The sequence below is a fragment of the Mytilus galloprovincialis genome, chromosome 13, assembly GCF_965363235.1.
Source record: "Mytilus galloprovincialis chromosome 13, xbMytGall1.hap1.1, whole genome shotgun sequence".
NCBI classification, from domain to species: domain Eukaryota; kingdom Metazoa; phylum Mollusca; class Bivalvia; order Mytilida; family Mytilidae; genus Mytilus; species Mytilus galloprovincialis.
The window spans coordinates 56632636-56651302 of record NC_134850.1 but is presented as its reverse complement, the minus strand read 5'-3'; the positions used below and the strand labels follow the sequence as shown (position 1 = coordinate 56651302).

The following is an 18667-nucleotide window of genomic DNA, read 5'->3' as shown; positions in this document are numbered from 1 at the left end:
TGCCATTTTCTTCTTGAATAGTAGTAGACTAACGCGACACCAAGGAAAGATGCAAGGACTCTCGCTGATTTTTATTAACATACTATATATAAATTAAAACATAGAAACAGTTTAGACAAAAATCTTGTGGAAAATTGTCACAAATAGAATACAATTAAGAGATGTTGTATGAAAAGTATGCCAGTGAGGCGTCCGACACGAAGGCCAAGATGGGGATATAAACAATAACAGGTTACCGTATTCTCATTCTACAATTTACACAGCCTATAAATGGATCGGGACTATGTTAAAGTTCCCGTTTTCTAACAAATAAAAAATAAAAAATACACAGACGGGAACATATTGATAGTTTTGACCAGCACCAACTTACATCATTGACCTTATGAAGCAAGACTGCGAACAAACACGTAAATTAAACAATTAATTTAGTCTTGAAAGCCCATTGGTACACAACAAACGTAAAAATTAATAACAACTTTGTACCGTAAATTAACGAGCATTTTATGCATTGTAAATTGTTTGTGATACATTTACACATAAGATATGTGTTATAGATGACATTTATGTTCGTCCTGACGTGCGGACCAACTGACATGTTGGACTGTTACCTGACCAGATGGCGAGTAGAATGGCTACAAGCTAAATAGTAACGTTGACATACATTTTGTCGTATTGACATGCGAGTTTCAAATTTAAATTTATTAAGGGATCAGATTTTGCAAAATTTATAAAAATAATGTCTTCGAATTTCGTAGTTTTCAGTAGTTGCATTTAGAACAATGACCTGTAAGTATCTGTCTGTAATTTTAATACAAAATTTGCAAGGCGTATCCTGAAAATAAGAGAAAACCAACAAGAAAAATGCGATACCATCTATATTAATATGAAATATTACTTGTTCGAGAAAAATGCATTTACCTCACGAAAGTTTCATATTCTTATTGGGCTCCACTTTAGCACGACACTGTTTTTATATATTTATGCGGAATCGAGGTGTATTCTTGCATGTTTCCGATCCAAATAGGACAAGCTTACAATTTGCGTTTTCACAACTTTACAAAGCATATGATTTATTTGTTTAAAATTTTCCGGTTTAAGGGGAAATATCTGATTGATAAAACATGTATTACAAAATACACTTTTCACCTTCTCTCGTATCTTACTGTAGCATCAATCGTCGCACCTCGTGCAAAATTTAAAGAAAATAGGCTTCAGGCAGAAAACCATTTGACAAAGAGAAATGAGAAATTATATTTGTTTGTGACCCTGTAGCTACAGATATTAATTACAAGTCATAAGATACGAGGCCAGCAAGCTTCTCATTTTATGACTTTTGTATATACCATATGTAGACTCTCGTATAATATAACTACAAATGATACATGTAAGTCAATGTATACAATCTGGACTAAATAAGATAGAATATGCATGTACGTGATTGGATTCACAGAAGAAATAATTGAAACCATTAATAATCTCTTTAGCAAAGGGTCAGATTGATTGGTAAAACAATTCACCTTTTCTGGGTAGGGCCCCGACAGGACAATATTCGGAATATTATAATCAGATGTTCATATTTTTGTTATAGATTCTGATGTTTATATCTCATTATACCATATGATATATAATATTACACAATGCACATGCAGGTATCTGCATTCTGTCGAGGTTACACGTGTAATTAAAAGTGCATTCATTATCTCGTTTGGCGTCTACTTTTTGGTTGAAAGTAGCCTCAAAGTTTTGTAGTCAAGGGTGTATAAAACGTATTTTTTGTATAGAGTTGCACTATTGTTTTCCCTTTTTCATCAGTTGCCCCAGACTTAATAACACCAGAGAACATAGAGATGCGTTGTATTTTTTTTTATCTGTACCTTCTTTAAGAGTGGTTTTGAGAGGATAGCTTTCTTTTTTTTTTTTTTTTGCAATAAAAATATTGCTGCATCGGGTAAATGACGCAAATAGTGTAATGTCATTTAGGGAAAAAATGATTCTATAGAAAACGCGTCAAACTGTGATTTTGTAACGGTTTAGAAACATATTTTGCACTATGAAATATAGCTGTCGCATAAACAGTGCAGTGGATCGACATTTCTTCTCGCATGTTTGAAATCACATAATTTAAGCTTGGATTAGAATTATCTCCCCCTGAATTTAATTGATAGTTAAATCAAACATTGGAATGTGTAGTCGACATTTAAAACTGCATGTTAGATAAATCACACATCTTCGTATTATCTAAGATCCGTTCTGTTAAATATTGCATGGCGTTAATGGTTTCTTAACATTCCAACATGTGCTTCCATCCTCAACTCTGGCATTTGTCTAGATAGAAAGATGATACACACGGATAAAAGGAAGAATTATACATTATTTAAAGATATTAAATTAACCGTTGAGAGAAATTATTTCATAGTTACTGTTCATATAAAAATAAGATGTGATATGATTGCCAATAAGACAACCCTCCATCGAAGACCAAATCAAGTGGAAATTGGCAATTATAGGTGACCGTACAGTAAAAAAAAAAAACATGCTTAATCATAGCTGCAAAAAGCGCCGAAATGAAAAATGTAAAACGAGAAAAACTAACAACCTGACGAATACAAGGAAAACATTCAGCATTAAACGATCCTGGCTTGGGATGGACACATAAAGGAAGTGGCGGAGTTTAGTATGGCAGTGGCACCAACCCAACCCATAAACTGGGCACATGACGGAAGTGGCGGAGTTTAACATGGTAGTGGCACCAACCCAACCCATAAACTGGGCACATAAAGGAAGTGGCGGAGTTTAACATGGTAGTGGCACCAACCCAACCCATAAACTGGGCACATAAAGGAAGTGGCGGAGTTTAACATGGTAGTGGCACCAACCCAACCCATAAACTGGGCACATAAAGGAAGTGGCGGAGTTTAACATGGTAGTGGCACCAACCCAACCCATAAACTGGGCACATAAAGGAAGTGGCGGAGTTTAACATGGTAGTGGCACCAACCCAACCCATAAACTGGGCACATAAAGGAAGTGGCGGAGTTTAACATGGTAGTGGCACCAACCAAACCCATAAACTGGGCACATAAAGGAAGTGACGGAGTTTAACATGGTAGTGGCACCAACCCAACCCATAAACTGGGCACATAAAGGAAGTGGCGGAGTTTAACATGTTAGTGGCACCAACCCAACCCATAAACTGGGCACATAAAGGAAGTGGCGGAGTTTAACATGGTAGTGGCACCAACCCAACCCATAAACTGGGCACATAAAGGAAGTGGCGGAGTTTAACATGTCAGTGGCACCAACCCAACCCATAAACTGGGCACATAAAGGAAGTGGCGGAGTTTAACATGGTAGTGGCACCAACCCAACCCATAAACTGGGCACATAAAGGAAGTGGCGGAGTTTAACATGGTAGTGGCACCAACCCAACCCATAAACTGGGCACATAAAGGAAGTGGCGGAGTTTAACATGGTAGTGGCACCAACCCAACCCATAAACTGGGCACATAAAGGAAGTGGCGGAGTTTAACATGGTAGTGGCACCAACCCAACTCATAAACTGGGCACATAAAGGAAGTGGCGGAGTTTAACACGGTAGTGGCACCAACCCAACCCATAAACTGGGCACATAAAGGAAGTGGCGGAGTTTAACAAGGTAGTGGCACCAACCCAACCCATAAACTGGGCACATAAAGGAAGTGGCGGAGTTTAACATGGTAGTGGCACCAACCCAACCCATAAACTGGGCACATAAAGGAAGTGGCGGAGTTTAACATGGTAGTGGCACCAACCCAACTCATAAACTGGGCACATAAAGGAAGTGGCGGAGTTTAACATGGTAGTGGCACCAACCCAACCCATAAACTGGGCACATAAAGGAAGTGGCGGAGTTTAACATGGTAGTGGCACCAACCAAACCCATAAACTGGGCACATAAAGGAAGTGGCGGAGTTTAACATGGTAGTGGCACCAACCCAACCCATAAACTGGGCACATAAAGGAAGTGGCGGAGTTTAACATGGTAGTGGCACCAACCCAACCCATAAACTGGGCACATAAAGGAAGTGGCGGAGTTTAACATGGTAGTGGCACCAACCCAATCCATAAACTGGGCACATAAAGGAAGTGGCGGAGTTTAACATGGTAGTGGCACCAACCCAACCCATAAACTGGGCACATAAAGGAAGTGGCGGAGTTTAACATGGTAGTGGCACCAACCCAACCCATAAACTGGGCACATAAAGGAAGTGGCGGAGTTTAACATGGTAGTGGCACCAACCCAACCCATAAACTGGGCACATAAAGGAAGTGGCGGAGTTTAACATGGTAGTGGCACCAACCCAACCCATAAACTGGGCACATAAAGGAAGTGGCGGAGTTTAACATGGTAGTGGCACCAACCCAACCCATAAACTGGGCACATAAAGGAAGTGGCGGAGTTTAACATGGTAGTGGCACCAACCCAATCCATAAACTGGGTACATAAAGGAAGTGGCGGAGTTTAACATGGTAGTGGCACCAACCCAACCCATAAACTGGGCACATAAAGGAAGTGGCGGAGTTTAACATGGTAGTGGCACCAACCCAACCCATAAACTGGGCACATAAAGGAAGTGGCGGAGTTTAACATGGTAGTGGCACCAACCCAACCCATAAACTGGGCACATAAAGGAAGTGGCGGAGTTTAACATGGTAGTGGCACCAACCCAACCCATAAACTGGGCACATAAAGGAAGTGGCGGAGTTTAACATGGTAGTGGCACCAACCCAACCCATAAACTGGGCACATAAAGGAAGTGGCGGAGTTTAACATGTCAGTGGCACCAACCCAACCCATAAACTGGGCACATAAAGGAAGTGGCGGAGTTTAACATGGTAGTGGCACCAACCCAACCCATAAACTGGGACAGTGGTGCAACATAACAACACTATGAAATCTGTTAACTCATCAGTTCGATACAAAGCACAAAAACAACTAAAACACAAAGAACAGATCTGAGGGTATACTTAAAGTTACCGAAAGCTAACCCTAAGCAAATTACAACCATTAAAAAAAAATCATGTATCTTGAAACTAGTATATACATCTACTGGACCAAGAGTAAAGAGTCAATAGCAGTCTAAAACACACATGATCTTCCACCATTCCAAAATATAGGTATCGACACACTGTAAGACCGTGAATATTCACAGTTTTTTTTATAAACAAACACTGTCTCTATATATTCTATATGCAGCATTTCAATATCAGCCTATGGAAATATGTAACCAAATTATGTGATGATTGCGTACAATATAAAAAAAAGAAGATGTGGTATGATTGCCAATGAGACAACTCCCCACAAGAGACGACGGTTAGAGCTACGATCTGTATGCATGATCAAATTTTCAGAGTTATTCTATCAATTTCAGCTTCATACGTCATTTAATGTTTTTTTAAATGACAACAACTTTACCGAATAACAAACTATGCCAAAGCTAAAATTAAAGCATGCTTGAGACACATAAAGAATTAAAATTACTGATTCTACTGTTATTTTATCATTATTTCTAAGGCTATCAAAATTTCATCCAATTATCCATTTTACTATAACCACCGTACAATGTATTCATGTTTGACCCTATCACTAAACATGCAGAGTTACATGCCTTTTATGACAATATATAATGACGATTTTAAATTTCAAGTTGTTTATTTCTGCTCTTCTTTGGCAATCTAACTTTGCTTTCTGATCAGTATTATCGTACAGACGTTTTATGATTACTAAACAAGTGCTTGACCAATTACTTTATTATTTTATATTCCAGTTCAACTTCGTGATCTTTTTTATAAGCTACATGTGCTAAAGTATCGTTTTGTATTTCAGTCTGATTTATGTATTCATAAATATGTGTTGTTTTATGTCTAAAATATGTATGAATCTACGTTAAAGGTCACACAATAGATCTATATGAATAAGATGCGTCCGGATTAACTTTCATTAGGAACGCCCACAATCCAAATAATTGAAAGCTAGGAATTGACAAATACCTTAATACGCGAGGAGCCACATTGTTAAAAGGGACATAAAATGAGAATCGAAATCTTTCTAAGTTCAGCTTTGAATGAGGGAGTTGGAACCTAAGTTCCGTAAAAATGTCTACATCTATTTGAGATGAGAATTGACTATATATATTATATATTACAACGTTTTAAAGAAAAGAGGTATTATTTACCGAAACATTGATAAACTGATAAAATACAAACATGTCACTAACATGCCTGTACAATATAGGTATGTACAAAATATTTCTATACTTTACATAAACCCATCTGTAATTCCTAACCAAAAGTTCAGTCAATTCAAATAATCTTTGAAAATACAAAGGAAACACTAAAAACACATATTGTATTAACCAACACTTAGGGGGGAAATATCAAGATGACAACAAAAAGCCAGAAGTCGATTAAAATCAGACAACACGATGAAACGATACAAAAGAGTCTGTAAAAGAGGGACGAAAGATACCAGAGGGAAAAGAGGGACGAAAGATACCAGAGGGACAGTCAAAGTCATAAATCGAAAATAAACTGACAACGCCATGGCTAAAAATAAAAAGACTAACAGACAAACAATAGTACAGTATAGAAAACTAAAGACTAAGAAACACGAACCCCACCAAAACCTGGGGGTGATCTTAGGTGCTTGAGCTACACGGTCCTCGGCCTCAACCGGGGATGAACTTGTATTCCTATGAGGGTAAGAAATTCCTGGGATGAACTTGTATTCCTATGAGGGTAAGGAATTCCTATTTGTGTCTAGTGGCAACCATATTGCATAGAAGTAAACCTTTTGTGATGAGAAGTAGTCATTAAAGTGGAGGACGGGATTATGACTGAGACAAGTGGACCAAATCCGCGATCACCTGTTTCACATGTATTCCATAATGGATACCAAAATCATGATAGCGTCATGAGATAACTTCGAAACCAATGAAAAGTAGACTGGATCAAAATGCAAATTAGAAAGTTTTAGAAGGTCCGTCTTCAGGATTCATTGTAGCGATCTGCAATTCGTTTTAGAACAGTAAAGTAATAATAATTGATTGTTTTACAAATCCTGATATATTAAATTTAAGAACCTTTTGCGCGTGGCTGTGTACTGATAGACGTTTAACGCATAGTTTACTCTTGGCATGAAGAAAGCTGCAATATTTGAAGACCATAATTATTTCTATCAAGCATGAGCTGTCGTTTTTTAAAAGTCCTTGATTAAGGTATGGATCTTTTTTTTTTCATTGTGTTCTTGGGGCGTAATCATGTACAAATACAAGTGCATAGACGTTCGTTTGTGTGCCTGAAAAAGGGCTGTTTACAGATAGTTTGATTTGACTTAATACTATGCTCTATAGTCGTGTCATTTAGAAAATGATAGATAGGCTTGAATCACATATCGTCCGCAGTCTCCGTATTACCTTAAAATCAACGATGCATCAACCTTAATACAACTATGTGCAATAAAATATATGCTATAGTACTGTCTACGTAAAACATCTTTTGTAAGAATGAATAATAAAATGCATATAAAGATGTCCTTCTCAGTTAAAAGCATCTCATTTTCATGCATTTAAGAATACTGACAGCGACCATTATATGGATCATAAATCATTGAAATTTCACCCCACTAACATAAACTTAATATGTTTTTAAATATTTCAACTTACATCAGGACAGGTAACGTGTTTAGGCCAAAGTCAGATTTTTTAGTTGAAGGTACTAAGATTTGTGCGTCTTCCTCCAGTTTCTGAAAACGAAAAAAAACATACAAATGAATGATAACTGACTGACAAAATCATAAAAAACTAAATAATGATTTCTATAGAAAAAGTTTCAGACAATTTTGTCTTTATGCTTTCGTTTAAAGTACATTATGTTACAAACACACAGGTGCTTGTCGCCTCGTCCTAGTTAATGGCTTCCAGTCAGGCAACTTTACTACTTCTCATGTTCATTTGTCTTATAGAACATAATATCTTAAATGTCGTGCCACATATTATAAGTTTGGTGTAGAATAACAAGAAATATTGTAAACGCAACAACTCACATAAAAGAATATTATGTTATAGCTTGAAAATAAAAAATAAAAACTCTTTTCACGCTATGTTGCCTTTTTACAGTTTTGCTCCACTCTAAATATGTTCCGTAGATTTTTATTATTCCACTTATATTAATTATGCAAGGAATCAACCTAAATATCATAAAATGCAATGGAAGCATATACCTAATGAAAAATTCGTATTAAAATATAGGCTCCTTGACAGTCTAGTTTTAGAGTTCTTATGTACCCGCTGAAGGTTACCTCCGATGAGCCCAGCAATAGCTTTGTGTACAATAAGAACGCATGTGCCGTAAAAGTGATTCGTCATCCTTTTCGTTGGGTCATTAATTTACATAAAGAGATATTGTTTTCAGTGTATTTCAATCTTACTATCAAAACGTTTTTTTATGAGTGAATTTTTAAAATGTGGTATCAGAAACTATATCAGTTCAAGATATTTAGTAGCATTTCACAAAAGGTCGGTTGGTTACAGTAAACAGAAAGTAAAATTCAATATTTCTGTTTCTATAGTATTTCAAAATTGTGCTTTGGAACCACAAAGACCAAATTAAATATGACATATCTTTATGACAAAAAGTCTTAGTAAATCTTGCTAACTAACACCTTAACTGATATGATATATTTTGGTTAAGTTTTACATATATATTTTAATACTCCATAAGTCTTTTATCAGCATAGACTTCGTATATTGGGTTTTAAAATAAAGTTGTTTCACCTACAAAGTTTACCCTCTTTTACTACCAACATTCCAAAGACATTCCGAGTGCAATGTTTGACAGGGATTTTTGGGTTACGTAGACGCTTTATTTGCAAGATGATAATGATTACGACGCATTGTTTTATTTGCGATAAAAACAGACATCATCTGGTAATAATATACTAATGAAGTTGGCACGTGTTCGTTTATTGTAATATAATGCACATGCAACAGGCATGCTGTATTTTTTCATTTCTTGAATAAAATAATCATTTCAAGTAATTATTTATTTTATGAAGAAAAATTTGAAATTGCCGCATAACGTTACGATAATGTCAGTTTGCTATACAAAAATGATTAAGAAATCGTTTGCAATTAGTGTTTTTATTATGCCTGAAGCTTTTTGCAATTGAATAAATAACTTCGGAATAATTAGACGAGTTATTACAGTCATAAAATTTGGTACGCAATTCCTTACCGATAAGTATGTCAACTTTCGTTGTATATTATTTTTAACTTTAATATAGTACGCACATTAAGCTTGAGCACTTAAAATTAAATATGTTTAAACTAAAAAATAAACATTCAACTCTCAATTCAAAAAAGTTATTCAAAGTATTTATATATTGACACACTTACCTGATTTTAATTCATTGACTATCTTTAAAGGATCCCTTAATGCGTTGTGAGATAACATTAAAAGTGAAATTATTCCTCATCATTGCGATGTGCGCTACTGTCCATCTATACGGCGACTGTAACATTTTATTCATTCAGCGACTATTATCTACCGTGACGGAGTTTCACATTACTTATAAAAATGTCATCAAGAAATAGAAACCTGTGTATCACATTCTTCAAACGGATGGTCATTATTGTTTGAAAATAATGTACTAAATAATAAAAAGTTTTTATAAATTTTTCTTACGTGTCTTTATTTTGAGTCAATAATCCTCCTGGGTGATTTCCAGATTAAAAGAGTGTCCAGATTTACATCAATTTCTGTTTTTATACGCAGGTGTGTTAAAGTTGAACACCCCGAGGGATCTCACTGTATTCATATCTTATGTCTCTTTTCTACTCCACTTACATATTTCTTCTAACTATAACATGATATAAATTCTTTAAATGCATGAATAAACTTGGACAATTCGTATAACCTGGATCGTTTTTCATTAACATCTTCCTAATAAAAAGTTAAGGAGATATCGCGTAGCTCTTTCTTAACTCTTAATTGAAGTGAAACTATCATTTCAACGTAACCTAAACACCAAAATATCTATAATGTTAAATCACATCCTTTGAGATAGCGATAAGAATACCTTAATCACGTGACGTGAAATCAACATCCAAAACACGTGGCTTTAGTTTATCTCTCTATTGTTTTAGACAAACACAATATTAGTTTAGTGCTTTCATTTGCGCATCTAACTATGCATAACAGAACACATGTACTGTCATATATAAATGCGGTTGAGCATTTTTTGCTTTTCTCTTTGTTATTTACGTCCAACGACAAATACTTCACATTTCTTTTTTATTGTAATCTCATTTTTTGAATTTTATTTATTGTACATTAGTTAAGTAATAAATATTTCTTAACAGAACAAATGTTGTTTCATGACTTTTTACTATTTGAATCCATGCAAGCCAAATACAAAAGAAAAAAAGAACTTTATTAATAGTCTGCGACTGAGGCGCTTTTCCGTGTGAATTTGCTTTCATAATGAAATCTCTTTCATAAACGTTAACAGCCATGAATGTATAACTACCTAACCCCGTTTAGAGCTTTCGACATCACATTTCATAACGTATTATATACAGTCTTTTCGCAAAGTTAACCATGTACAGCATGAATTAATGTTTTGGGTATTCTCGTGTGGTCCTATCAACTTCAACATTTTAGCATTCGTGATTTTTTTATGAGAAATTGTGTATCTTGGGTTTATCAGTTCTTTGAAGTATCAACTGATTATGTAAAATATTCCCATGTTTATACATTTGATGTCATCACGTTTGATTCAGAGCGTTCTTGATAAAAATTAATCCTGAAATATGCATCGGTCTCAACAAAATTGGTATGTTGGTGTCAATTAAATTAATGTTACTAAGAAACAAAGAACGTATATACTGAAATTGATACTTTTTGAAAATGAACTTCGGACGTTAATGGCGGATCGTTTGTTTTCAATGATGTAATATTGAACTTCACAAAATTAAAAAAAATGATAACTTTAATACATGTATTCCAGTTGTATAAACAAAATGACAATTCGGTTCAGAATAAAACCCACCGTCTCATGCTATTGCTATTGAAAGCTTTGATCAAAATAGCAGGCGGGGTAAGAAATAATAATAATGTAATTTAAAAGTCCTGAAAATTGATATATGCCTTTTCACGCTTAAGCACATGAAGTATCGATGTGATATCGAGAGTAGGAGCGAAGAATGATTGAGTGGTAGGTAATGTAACATGTCTTCCTGCGTACTTTTCTCCTTCCTTTATCTAGAGTTTACAATATCCGGCTCATTTTTGTTGGTGTCAGAACGAGACATGGTGTTTTATTAATTCACATCACGATGTCGTCTTTGCATGCTATATTTGAGACTGAAAAAAAGCCATCGACCTTGTATTACTCTACGCAAAATAATCAACAACAAAACATTGTGCACATTAAAAGTATTTGAATGCATGCGTGATGTCCAGTGGCACATGTTAGATGTATTTTGAGGACAAGACTAATTTTTTTCAAGTTTTAGGTCCTTTAAGATTCAAAGAGTGTGACACACATCGTACACAAGGCACCGGATTTAACGTCCCCATTCTGACTAAAAAGAAGGTTGCGTATATGTATATCCCAGACAACAAAGTGGACGCGGCCCTCATCAGCAAAAGTATGTATTATCGGACGAGAGAAGTACAGGGGTGTTCATATGTCTATTGTTGTTAATTTCCAAAGTGCCACAACTCTCAGGAATAATGTGCACTTGAATATTCTTACAAGCAGCACTTAAATGTCCTTGTCGGTAACACTTGAATGTTAACCTCAATTTGCTACTGTCTGCAAAAACATCTGAAAAGTTTTGCACGTATATGAAAATTTTGACACATATGTCCACAGAACAGTGGCGGATACAGGGGGTCACGTGTTGAAGATCAATGCTTTTGAATAGGAAATATGGATGGAACCCCTTTTTTTAATGGGTTGGAACCTCTTTTGAAAATTGGTTGGATCCGCCCCTGCAATACATCTTTTGTAACCTTTAAGTTATGAATATCAAAGCCTATCAATCCGTTTATCGAAGCCCTTTTCTCTCTTCTATAACAATCTTTAGAATATGTCATAATTATATGGACTTTGTCGTAAATGTGCTCTGACTAATGTAATGTAGTTTTTTGAGAGATGTAAGAAATCTGATCATCAAGTTTTTTCTCCTACTCAAAACTTTAAAATTTCACAATTCACCAATCTCCTAATGTTGCTCCTCTACGTTATCATACTTGGGACATTAAAACAAAAACTAAGCATACCATAATACCGACTGCCTTCTATAATAGTTAGGAAATGAAAGGCGATAAAAAAGAAAGAAAGAGAAATTGCCAAGAGGAAAAATAATCAAAACACCATGACAAAATAAAAAAAAGACGAAGAGACAACAACAGCAAAACACTTATATAAGGAACACGAACCTAGCACTTACAAAAGTATAGGCAGTTCATACTAAAAAGGTTGCGCCCGTTGTATTACTCATTGGAAGTAAACATACAAAACAATCAACATCGCCAAAGATCAACTCTTTCACCTCCTAAACTAAGGCATCTATCACGTCCAGAGCATGAAAACATAGAAATACCTAACATAAACTCCTAATATCAACTCTTTCGCCTCCACAGAAAGTTATCTATATTATGCCCACATAATAATAAAAAAAAACGGAACTAAATAGTAAACAATGGTTATAAGTAGCCTTATTGTGCTACATTTTTGTATAAACCAATACAATAAAGAACAATCAATTTTATAACAGCATTTAAAATGGAAGTGCTGAATCACTGTACTCTGTGTGGATAATTTGATATATCGATTGAGATCACCAACAGTTTTTGATCGGGCGCATGTTGCTTAGTCTTTAGTTTTCTATGTTGTGTTTTGTGTACTATTGTATTGGAATTTTGCTTTTTTAGCCATGGCGTTGTCAGTTTCTTTTTCGACTAATGAATTGAATATTCTTCTGATAGCTTCCGCCTGTCTATTAATTATTGTTTACCTAACGTCTAGCGACCAACAGGTCATGCATATTTGGAACAAGAACACATTAGCGATTAACGGTAGGTCGGTATGCAAAGCAGGTCAATGAATAGGAATTTTAACATACACTAAAAATATGTTGGGGTAGACAGTTTGCCTAGCTACAAGCCAACAGCGGACTCGATCTTCAACCTTCACAGGTTCTGTAAAGTGCATAAATCAATATACATGTACAACTATGCAGCAAATTAACGTTCGCTTCTCGACTGGACGTGGCTGCGTAATTATACATCCCGCACAGCTAAACTGATATATCTCAAAACAAATGGTTTCACCTTGAGATGGAATGAACACATTTCTAAATTCAGGTCACAAACCATGCTTTGTTTGTAAGTTACTCGATGACTGAAAAGTAGAACGTACTACATGCATATCTTTAAATTGAGAAATTTAATATTTATATCTAAGGTAAAGAAAGGACAGACAAAGGCAATTGTAGAATACCGCTGTATTCATAAATCGATTAAGCCTAAATACCAGGTACAAGATAAGGACAAGAGGGTTACAACTTTTGGAATTTTTGACCCTCAATTCTCTTCACGTTTGTACTTTTTTTTTTTGGCTTCTTTTAAGTTTTTTTACTGATGAGTCTTTTGTAGACGAAATGCGCGCTTGGCACAAATACAAAATTTTAATCATTTGCATATACTATAGTTACATTTTTGCAGTTAACAAATACGAACTATGATAATAAAATGTATTTACAAAAATACCCAACTCCAAAGTAAAATTAACTAGAGGCTCTAAAGAGCCTGTGTCGCTCACCGTGGTCTATGTGATTATTAAACAAAGGACGCAGATGGATTCATGATAAAATAGTGTTTTGGTGATGTGTTTGTAGATCTTACTTTACTGAACATTCAAGCTGCTTACAATTGTCCCTATCTATAATAAGCTTGGCCCAGTAGTTACAGTGGTAAATATTTTATAAAAATTTACAAAAAATTTACAAAATTTAGGAAAATTGTTAAAAATTTACTATAAAGCGCAACAACTCCTTAAGGAGTCAATTGACCATTTTGATCAGGTTACTTGTTATTTTTAGTTCTTACTTTGCTGTACATTATTGTTGTTTACAGTTTATCTTTATCTATAGTAATATTCAAGATAATAACCAAAATCTGCAACATTTTCTTAAATTTACCAATTCAAGGGCAGCAATTCAACAACCGGTTGCCTGATTGGTCTAATGATTTCAGGCCAGAGAGATCTTGACCTAATGAACAATTTTATATTATCAACAGATTTGCTGTAAATGCTTTGGTTTCAGAGATACAAATGTATGAGCCAAAAACTGCATTTTACCCTATGTACTATTTTTAGCCATGTCGGTCATCTTCGTTCGCCGGCAAAGTAATCGGAAACATTTTTTTTAAATTAGATACCCTACTGATGATTGTTGGCAAATTTGGTTAAATCAATCTTAGTAGTTTCAGAGGAGAAGTTTTTTGTAAAAGATTACAAAAATTTACAAAAAATTGTTAACAAAATTACTATAAAGGGCAATAACTCCTTAAAGGGTCAACTGACCATTTTAGTCCTGTTGACTTATTTGTAGATATTACTTTGCTGAACATTATTGCTGTTTAAATTAATCTCTATCTATAATAATATTCAAGATAATAACCAAAAGCAGCAAAAAATCCTTAAAAATACCAATTATGGGACAGCGACCCAATAATGGGTTGTCTGATTCAGCTGAAAATTTTCGAGCATATATATCTTCACCTGATGAACAATTTTACCTCATGTCAGATTTGCTCTTAATGCTTTGCTTTCAAAGAGATAGAAGCCAAAATCTACATTTTACCCTATGTTCTATTTTTAGCCAATTTTTGCAAATTTTAGCGAATAAGATACCCCAATGATGATTGTGGCCAAGTTGGGTTAAATTTGGCCCATTAGTTTCAGAAGAGAAGATTTTTGTAAAAGTTAACGACGACGGACGACGGACGCCAAGTGATAAGAACAGCTTATTTGGCCCTTCGGGCCAGGTGAGCTAAAAAGGGCCAGAAAACCTCACAGAACGTAGGGAACAAGTTGAAATCGACGGTCATATTCATGACATTTCCAAAGAAACTATTGGCTTAACCTGGTTGTATAGCTAGCTAAAAATCCCAATAGTAAGCGTTATAGTGTCATTTTCGTCCTGATAGCATTTAAAAGTTTAAATGTTGCTGTAATCTTGTTCGTTACGAGTTTCATAAAATCAAATTATAATGTCTAAAACTGACAATGGAGGAGGGAAATGGTTGCAAGGTAGATAATTTATTATAACCGATTACAAAGATAATTTTTTTTTTATCTTTTTCCTTTGATTCTTGTATTCGAATATTACTCCACCCAAGGAAGTATTTTTTGCATTAAAGAAACTAAACTTATATACCTGAACGGCTGGAGGGATCCAAAATATAAAGTTATTTAATTTCTAACAGGGCAAAATGTTAGTCGTCCAAAGCAATTTAACTACGTCATATTTTACATAGTCTCTTTCAAGTAGACTTACTTTTATATCATTGGACACTGTTAACATAAATTCTATTTCGTGATGTTCCCCGAGACTGAGAGTGACTGCGTATGTACGCATCCAAAACAGCCCCACGGATTTTTCAGCTGAACGAAAGAAGTCGTCAGCAATTACATGCAATGGTGGTTTGATTTTCTTGATAAGGATAGATCCAAATGATCGACTGAAGTTTCTTTGGTTTGTCTTCAATGAAACTTATTATTAACGAGACTATGTATTTATGTATCCCTCCCAGCCACACGCTCAATGCGAAATAAATCTATATGTATCAGACTATCCAGCTTTATATTTGAACACTTACACCTTGTAGAAATCGTTAGCAGACATGATATACTAGTATATATAAACCGGTTTCGTGGCGTATTGTTTTGCATTTCCTCACGGAAATATTTTCAGCGCAAACTGGTCGCAGTTCTGCAAGCAACAATTTAACATAAATTAAGAAACGCTTTTGAGAACCGGATTTATTTCGCTTTCTCGATTTTGACTATTGATTAGCGGTATACAACTTTTGTCTTTATTTGTAGTCTTTGAATAAATCGCACATGTTCCTCGTTAGCGCCACTAATGATCATTCTGTCTGGAAACATAAATGTGCAATGGGGGTACGTACCCTTAGCGTGATCCGACAGATCATTTTTGAAAATATATATGTTGCTAGATTGGATAATTTATCATAACGCGATCAGTGTCAGATATAATTGAAAGTTTATAACCGAACAACATATTTAAATTTAATAACAGCCTTAAATGCTTATAAGTGAAAAGCACAATTTCTATTGTATTTCAACTTTTTTCACTAAACAACTAATTTCCCTTTCATGATGTATAGTATGTCAGTAAACACGAATATGACAGATTTAAAGTAAAGAATCTAATTATAGTTCTCTGGGTGTTAACTGAGGGAAATAAATTATTCTGGCATTAGATATTATCATTAAGGTCGGAATGTTACATTGGACACCGCATACCATATGGCTTTCTTATTTGACCATTTGTGGCCGTCAAATATAATTTAGATTCTGACACTGTAGATAAATGGGAGTATGTAATTTTCTACATTAATATCATATTGCAGGGGTGTAGCTTTAAATCTACACACCTGAGACCTAACTTTATGGGTACCCTTTCACCTTTGGGTTTTTGGATATTTTTATAGAAAACAAAATGTTGCGCATATAACTCCAACGACTACGGTACTAAACGAATAAAGAAAGAGTAAAATAACAAAAATATCGAACTCTGAAGAAAACTCAAAGGAATGGATAACAACAAATTATACTAGCACACTGCAATGTCAACTAATTGAACATTAACTTGCTTCGACAATGTAAAATGCTTAACAAGATATTTAGTTACCATATTCGACTTAACAAGCAGACTTGTGACGTTTGGCTTCCAAACAGTGTGGTCTTGAAAATCTTGCCCTGTTTCAATGCTTAATTTTATTGATGAAAAAATTACGTTAATAAACATAAACCATTTGCACTTTAAATTAGTATCATATTATTAACACATTCGTCTGAACTCGGCCGATTCCGTACCCTCATCTAATCGAAGGAGAGTAGCGGATTCTACCGAGGATTGCCGAATGATTATAAATACTCTAATTACTATTTATAGTATACTGAGTCTGTGAAGTCTGCTGTGTTGTAAAGTGAAGTAGTTGAACGTGATATGTGAAAGTAGATCGGCAGAGAATAGATACTATCTAAATGAATACTATATAGGTTAGTAGTACAACAATGCAAGGGAATAACTACAATGTCTCTGCAGCTGCGAATAATTTGAACTGAAAAGCATATTTACTTTATATAGTTTTTCCTTAAAGATGTAAGAATATACTACATATAACCTTAAATCTTAATACCAATTAAAAGTTGAACTGAATTATATTCTCAAATCAACCTGGTGGGTTTCACACGATCCCGTTTCACATGCTCTTTGAAGATCTAAAGAAAGACGCAAAATAAGACGTCTTTGTAAAGTAGAAGATGTTAATATTACAATTAATTGCCCATAAAACCATTATTGGTATTAATCCATGCAGTACCGATAGACTTTATATAAAATCATAATTATTTAACTATGAATTTAAAGTTCCTAGTATTATGTATGACATTGCTGTAATGCACACTCACATATAGAAGTTTTTAACCATATGGACATAAATCATGTGCAATTTAAGCCTTGTATATCATGTAACCTTTTTAAATCTATATAGATTTTTAAAGTTTATTTAAACACATTATATTTAACCAAAGCAAAATGGATAAGACACAAATATACACATAGCAAACTTGGGTAGTCTTCATCCTCTATAGTACAATAGTTTTATCAATGTAGCATTAAAGTGAGTATGAAATATATTGATCAATTATTGATTGCTTAACGTCCGGTGGCAAATATTTCTTGCATCTTCAGTACGAAAACAAGTTAGCAATCCGGGGTGAGGATTTGTGATATTTTGCCAGCCACTGTAAATTGAGGGTTTATGGAATAGGGGCAGAAATTTGACCATGCAACAGTCCACCTACGGACCTATGAACGAGTTGTAATAGGTAGAAATCGTGACACTCTCTTTACATGAAGCATACTAGGATTTAACGTCACCATTCTCTCCGGACGTGGCTGTGTACTTGTACATCCCGCAGACAAACGAACGCCTAACTTAGGCAAACGTTTTACTCCTAGTCGAAAAACGACCCGTAGTGACCATATATCTAATTCATATTCATCCTTTGGGCATATGTGATAAAAGTTAACACTTGGGAAATTTCAAAAGTTCGGAACGCTTTTATTGATATATTCTTAATCAGTATCGCTCGAAAGCAAGGTCTGCATTCAATACTAGTACGCTGGAATGTTGGAAGCTATTTGATAAATAAAACTAGAGGCTCTAAAGAGCCTGTGTCGCTCACCTTGGTGTTTGTCAATATCAAACAAAGGACACAGATGGATTCATGACAAAATTGTGTTTTGGTGTTAGATGGTGATGTGTTTGAATTAAGTTCTTACTTTACTGAACGTTCTTG

At 34.9% G+C, this 18667-nt stretch overlaps 1 long non-coding RNA gene across 1 annotated transcript; it reads right to left on the bottom strand.

Moving 5' to 3' along the window:
* Positions 1-1904: 1904 nt before the first annotated feature.
* Positions 1905-9713, bottom strand: LOC143056742 (uncharacterized). Its single transcript, XR_012972489.1, has 3 exons — positions 9435-9713; positions 7704-7783; positions 1905-2325 (listed from the first exon to the last, which is right to left on the bottom strand). It is a non-coding gene; the product is annotated as an uncharacterized LOC143056742 (long non-coding RNA).
* Between the last annotated feature and the right edge of the window lie 8954 nt (positions 9714-18667).